The sequence below is a fragment of the Populus trichocarpa genome, chromosome 19 (assembly GCF_000002775.5).
Source record: "Populus trichocarpa isolate Nisqually-1 chromosome 19, P.trichocarpa_v4.1, whole genome shotgun sequence".
In the NCBI taxonomy this organism is placed as follows: Eukaryota; Viridiplantae; Streptophyta; class Magnoliopsida; order Malpighiales; family Salicaceae; genus Populus; species Populus trichocarpa.
This window is the reverse complement of record NC_037303.2, coordinates 5,291,972-5,299,111: the sequence shown is the minus strand read 5'-3', so window position 1 is coordinate 5,299,111 and position 7,140 is coordinate 5,291,972. Positions and strand designations below refer to the sequence as shown.

Here is a 7,140-nt window from a genome sequence, read left to right as displayed (position 1 = left end):
ACTCTTATAAATTAATATATATTTTAATAATTATAATACTAGTTGAGGAATTTTTACGGTTTAAATTATAATTTCATTACTATTCCCAACACATCAAAAGTTTCAAGATCCAGAATTTTTTTTTTTTTTTATCATTTAAACATCGTGCATACCACGTTACCCATAGAAAATTTATCAACGTCACCTAAACTTATCCATATCTTTCGAAAGGAGCAGATAATGAACATTGTGGACACCGCAAGTGGTGCCTCTAAATGTGGCCTAGGAACTTTCAAAATCACTTTGACCCTTTCAGATTAGAGATTAGATCTAAGGCCTTCCAGAAGGAAATAATACGTGTGAGTTTATTACTTTTGTCACCAACTCAGTGTACACCCCGTGTGTGGACATTTTTGTGATTTCAAATAGACCATAGTTTTTTTTTTCCCTTTGTCCCTTCACTTCCATTCCGAGCCTATAAATATGCACCCTAGTCACCTGTTTCCTTCCGTTCATATCAAAAATCATTTCAAAGAGAGAGAAAAGGAAAGACACCATGGCAGGAATCATGCACAAGATTGAGGAGACCCTCCACATTGGAGGCAAAAAAGAAGAGCAAAAGAGTGGGAAATCTGGTGAGGAGCACAAGAGTGGGAAATCTGGTGAGCACAAAGGTGAACACAAGGGGGAGTACCGTGGTGAGCACAAGGAAGGATTTGTTGACAAGATCCATGGTGATGGCCATGGCGAAGGAGAGAAAAAGAAGAAGGAGAAGAAGGAGAAGAAGAAGAAGGAGAAGAAGCATGGTCATGATGGCCATAGCAGCAGTGACAGCGACAGTGATTAAAAATCTTCCACTTTTTCTAAATATGAGGTATCTATACATATTTCTTCTCTACCGCTGCTCATTGTTTATGCGGTAGGTGTTCGTTTACATCATAAATTATATGGAGGATCTGTGGCCTGCTATGCTTCTTAAATTATTTCAAGGTCAAAACTTAAAGTTTTAAGATAAAATAAAAATAAAAATGGCGAACCCCTTGTTGTGTATAGATGCTAAATCACCGGTAATAAATCATTTGAGCAGTTTTTTTAAATAAATGTGGTTTTGTCTTTGCAGGCGGCGTGATGGAGTCGAAGATGTCGAGGTCCTGTCTACCAGTGTTACAGATACATTATCACAAGAAGAACAAAAAGCCTGTCCATTTCAATATTCTATGGAGTAAATCCAAAATGATATTAATAATAAATAAACATAATGTTCTGTGTCTGTGATTTTTGTTGCTGAATGTTCTTAAACATCTTCGAAAATATGGAATATATATGCTATATGGAACAAAATGTGATGGATTTGACCATATAATTAAGAAAAAAGACATGTTCTCTGCGTTGAAGCTATGTCTCTAATGGCTGCAATTGAGCACGAACAGGCAAGATATCTTCTTTCTCAATTTGTTCTGCCAAATGACATTGGATTGCATCCCTTTATTCACCACAGAAGGTCTACAAGCAACAATGGCATGAATGCTCACCATATTATTCATGCGATCTGTCCTCCAAAAAGCATTGATTTAATCATTTTAATTAAGAAATTTCAGGCGTAATATATAAGCAGTCCTGAGTTTTTCTTTCCTTTCAAGTTTCAACCATTAAAAGGGGAAACATGGATGGCCCCATTATTATCATATAAAACAGTAGACGATTTGGCGTTTTTTCTTGTAGTAAATTGTTATTGTGCTTAACTATGGACACACACTCAGTGCGCTGAGTGTGCTATGGTCTCACTGTGTGCTCAATGTTTTTTTTTTCTTTTTTCTTTTTCTTTTTAATTTGAAAGACCAAATTTAAGGCTAGCTTAAGTAAATTACGAAGGATGGATAAAATAGGTGGCAACTTCGGTTTTTGAGCAAGATCAATTCCTCTCTTTATTTTTTTATACTCAACCAGGCCTGAGTCAACTAGATTGCGAGTTATCCTATTAAATTAACTCAGGTTTTATAATAATGATATAACTTATTGCATTTTTTTTTATTTGATTTAATTTTTTTAAAAAAATTTATTTTATCAAACTTTTAAAAATTTAGACCTATTTTTTACCCTTATTTTTTCCTTATTTTTTCTTTGTTGTTTTGTATATAAAAAAAACCCATGCATCTAATTAGGGTATAGTTAAATGAAAATCAATTTCAAAAATAAAAAGTTGTTAATTCTAGTGGGGTGTGTGACCTAAATAATAGATATAACTGTTTTGTCCAGGGTTAATAACTTATAAAAAGCGTTTTAATAATCCATTACAAATTTTATTTTATTGAGAGGTAAATTTGTATATAGAGATACTCATTAATTTATCAATGTTATATTTAACATATCAATAGATACGCTCATTAACAAATAAATCCATCATCTTCAAAATATTGCCAATTGGCTCAGGAGTGTTTAAGAGTGTAACAATAGTTATTTTTTAAAGTTTTTTTTGCTAAAAAATACATTAAAATACTATTAATATTTTTTAAAAAAATTATTTTTAACATTAGTACATCAAAGCGATTCAAAAATACTAAAAAAATAATTTAAAAATATATATCTTGACAAAAATACAGGTTGAAACGCAATGTCCAACACCCCCGCTTTAGATGATTGCAATTATATAAATTATAATATGAGAATTAATTGACTCAATTGATATCTCATGAGCTAAACTTAAGGATTGGGATTAATACAAGGAAAAAATGGGTTTAACCTATTTTTATATACATGCCAAACACAAGGATATGAAACTTGATTTTTGATTTGTTCATAAACTAGGTTATCCATTTAAAAACAAAATATTGGTATAATTGTTTTTATTTATTTTGCATATAAAAATTCATCTAACAATAGTTTAAACTAAATACATATTTTTTTAAACTATAATTAAAATTATTATTTTCTAAATTTAATTTTTTAAAACCCCAATTATAAAAGCTATCACATTACCAAATACACACGAATAACTTCCAAATGAATAATTGTATATCCAAGTTCAAGCAGACAAAATCAAAGTGGGCTTTTGAAGCCCAACACAAAATACAACTAGGTTTTGTAAGCCCATAGACTATGGTTCGTAACCCTACAGGCTTGAGTGAATTAGACTTTGGTCATAACTGAACCCAAAAAAATAGAAAAACTGTTGCACGGTCTCTCGAACCCGAGAGCTATGGATTACCTAACCATAGCTAAAAAAGAAGAAAAAGACAGATCTGGACAGCGATCCTTCATATGTGCAACGATCCATTGGTGCTTGCTGCATAAATTAAGACTACCTAAACTCATAAACATAGCCGAAGGAGATGCCCACATTGACTTTGGATCAGCCCATAAGAGCAACATGCACGAAATTAAACTCAAAAGCATGCAGTGGTGTATATTGTGATGTAGCCAAGAGGCATTGGCGCGGTGTCATCTCAAAGAAAAAGAAATTCCGAGCAAATGTAGAAATATTATTGGAAAATCCTAGAGGTTAGGAGGAGCCGATGCCTTTATTATATAGATAATTGTTGGCCATTTAACTGAATAAGAAACATAATGCACATGGTAGGCTTAAACTTTAGACTTTAGTGGTCGAGAATGTGTAGAAAAGAGCGAAGGGGGAGTTGTCAAATGTAGCCATCGATGGTTGGTGGTGAAAGGAGCTTTATCGAAGTCCACCACCCGCAAAATCTCTCCCTCTAGGCTGGGGTTGGTGGTGAAAGGGAGCTTTATCAAAGTTCACCGCCTGCAAAATCTCTCCCTCTAGGTTGGGGTTGGTGGCTGTTTCTGGTAGTCTTCACCTACTGAAGCTGTCTTCTGAGTCTTGTTTCTTAGTGCTGTGTTTCTTGCCATACTGGGCACACCTAGTGCTGATTGTGATTAGAAGATTTAAGACTTGTCAAATAATTAAAAAGAAAGGATATAGAATATTATAAATTATATTTTGAAATTTTTTTTAATAGTTTAAGTTATTGGATTAAGATGATTTTTTGATATAGTATAAAAATTTTGATGATCAATCAATCACGTGTTCAAATCTCATCATTTTTTTCACACTATATTGCATTGGAAAATCACTGCTCGTTACACTCAAAATATCAACAATGAACAACAAATCATTTGTATAAATATTAAAAAAACAAAAAAACAAAAAAACAAAATCCTTTTAATATATGATAAACATCAGACTACACAGCAAATGTGTATTTTGTGCATGAATAATTAGGGATGGCAACATCTGCTCTGCTTGCGGAGTATTGACGTTACCTCTTTATTTTCAACTAGCTTGACTGAGAAAGAGATCGAGCCACACACGAAAGGTCTACCTAACGTGTTATTTGCCACTACACTACTATTGTATAAGAAAACTTGTCTTTGTTTTAAAATATTACAAAATATAAATTAAAAATGACTTCTTGAAAATGTAAGCCTACCATGATGTGATCTCAGTTTTTTTTTTTTTTTTTAATAATCATATAGTAAATTTTTGTAATCATAAACTAAAAAGGTAAAATATATAAAAATACACTAGTGGTGTACTTGCATGCTGCCGCGTTACAATTTTCAAAATCTATTTTTATTGCATATGCGATAGGCAAAGTAAATTCTGTTAATAATTAAAATGATGTAAATTATAGAAAAATATTTTTTAAGTCCAAATTTTTTTTTTTCAGAAACATTTTTTTATGTTGAAGAAAATAAGTATTTTTTTTTATATAAATAACATGATTTTTAAATAAAAATATAACACAATTAAAATAAATATTTGTAAAAATTCAAATGATTTTAATCAATGTAAGAAAAAAGTATATATATAGCCAAAAACCATCCTTCCTTAATAAAGTTTTTTTCCAAGTAAAAATAGGATTTTTTATTAGAATAATGGTTTTTTAAAATAAAAACTTATTATTATACAAAAAGTAAATCTCAATCGAAAAAAAAAAAATCAAGTTGTGATATTATAACTCAACAATATTAAAATTAAATAATAACTAAATTGTAAAATTATATTAAAAATTAACTAAACAAGTTTTAAAAAACTATGCATATTAAATTTATGTAATTTCTTTTTATAAATTAATTTCTTTTTACAAATATCTATTACAAATTTAAACAATTACATGTTCAAATACAATTAATCTATAATAGAGGCGCTGGAGTAGGAGAAGGAGGTGGGTCTTTGCCAAGACCGTGGGGTGAATAAAAGAGAGCACATGTATCACTCATCTGTGATCTCATCTCTATTATCAATCAGCGGAGTTCGATCGTCTTAACACTGAGTCATTCATAATTAGCAGCAAGATGGATCATCCGAAATTCAACTAGCTGGTCTAAAATTGCCTCAAACTCTAGAGTTTGAATGCTCGGAACTGATTGTGAGCATCCAATGGTTTAAACACTTTGGGCCATTTGCAAGTTATCGACCGTAGTGTTAGAGAGATCATACATCCGATTTCTATTGGGTCTACCAAATGATCCTGTCTTCAACCATAAATTTGAATCGAGATCAGAATGGGTTGAAGGGTTGTCATCGTATCTCTCCTTCAACCGGGTATTGTATGGTTGAAAACAACCACAAAGTGCTGAACTTGACTATCCACGAGTTGTTGCACCCTCTTTGGCGATCATCAATTTTGCACATGTGTGATTGTCGCACAAAATATTTGGATGTCACGTACTGAATATATTCCCCCCACATGACCTTCAAGACTTACAATAGTCTACAATCCTTCCAAACTGACACCTTCTTCTAGTCTGGAAGCTCTTTTTCTTTTGTATATTTTTTGAATTTTTTTTGTGTCTCATACCAAAATCCTGCAACTTATATGGTACAAATGAATTATCTGTTAGTAAATGAATAATAAAATTGAATAAAAGAACTAAATTTTTTTATCTTGATTTCAATCTTACCTAGTTACAAAGTGATTCTTCTAAACCCTCCTTGTAACAACGTTGTTAGTTCTATCCCATTCAAATTTTTCCTTGCAGTTAAAATTTGTAAAAGGAAAATTTCATTAATAAGTTAATAAACCAACCAAAATAACATAATAATAAAATATTTAAGTTAATACTAATCTTAAACCTTCTAAACCATGCATGAATAATAGGTTTGCATTCAAGATATTTGAAAACCTGACTCAATTGAAATAATTGAATTTCCATTGATGATATCATCATCGATGCTATGGTTCTGACAGCCTCAGTGTTTGTAAACCTAAAATTGCATTTGTTAATTGAATTTAATTTTTGAAAAATTATTAACATGTCGCTGTGAAGGGAAAACAAACTTACATTGAAATGTCATTTTTCCATTGAGCCTAGTACTTCCAAGTAAATGGATCCCAAAAAATACTTCACTTTATCCAATTATAGGTTAAATCAAAACTAGAATACTTCTTCTTACCGAATTGAAAACCAAACACAATGTCATCATACTCTGACACCACGTCATACAATTCTTAACTCAACGGTAGTGGTGGTGTAACATCCCTTTGAACTTTTCCATCAAAGAAATCTTTTCTGTTATTTCTATATTTGTGATCCATTGGAAAGAACTGTCAGTGACAATTAAAAAATACCTTTTACCACCATTTGTTAATGTGAAAGTCTTGTTATTTTCTATACAGTATGTACATGATAGTTTTCTATGCGTGCTCCAACCAAAAACTATTCTATACACAGAAAAATCATTGATAGTCAACATTAAAGCTGCCTTCATCTGAAAATTTTGTTTTCTCGAGACATCATATGTCAAAGCCGCAAATGACCACAGCTGCTTTAACCCATCAATCAACAAACGATGATAAACATCTATATTTCGACCAGACTATTAGGACAGGGTATGATTATAGAAAAAACATGAACTTTAGACTCATACATATTCCTAATGGGAAGTTGTAAACTGTGAGTATCACTGGCCAACAAGAATAAGGAGCAACAAATGACCCGAATGAATGGAATCTGTCTGTACATAACCCAAAACGTATGTTCCTTGATTCCACTAAAAACTAAGGATGCACCATATTAAAATATTTCCTGGCTTCACCATCGAAAGGGTGCACCATCACTCCATTTACCGCATCATGTGAATGATGCCATGTCATATGCTCAACAGTCTTTGGTGACATCAATAACCTTTACAGTTTAGGTGTA

General features: G+C 31.7%; 1 long non-coding RNA gene across 1 annotated transcript; it reads left to right on the top strand.

Moving 5' to 3' along the window:
- The first annotated feature begins 212 nt into the window (after positions 1–212).
- Positions 213–1,250, top strand: LOC18108250 (uncharacterized). The gene is made up of 2 exons (XR_002979288.2): positions 213–853; positions 1,100–1,250. It is a non-coding gene; the product is annotated as an uncharacterized LOC18108250 (long non-coding RNA).
- The last annotated feature ends 5,890 nt before the right edge of the window (positions 1,251–7,140 follow it).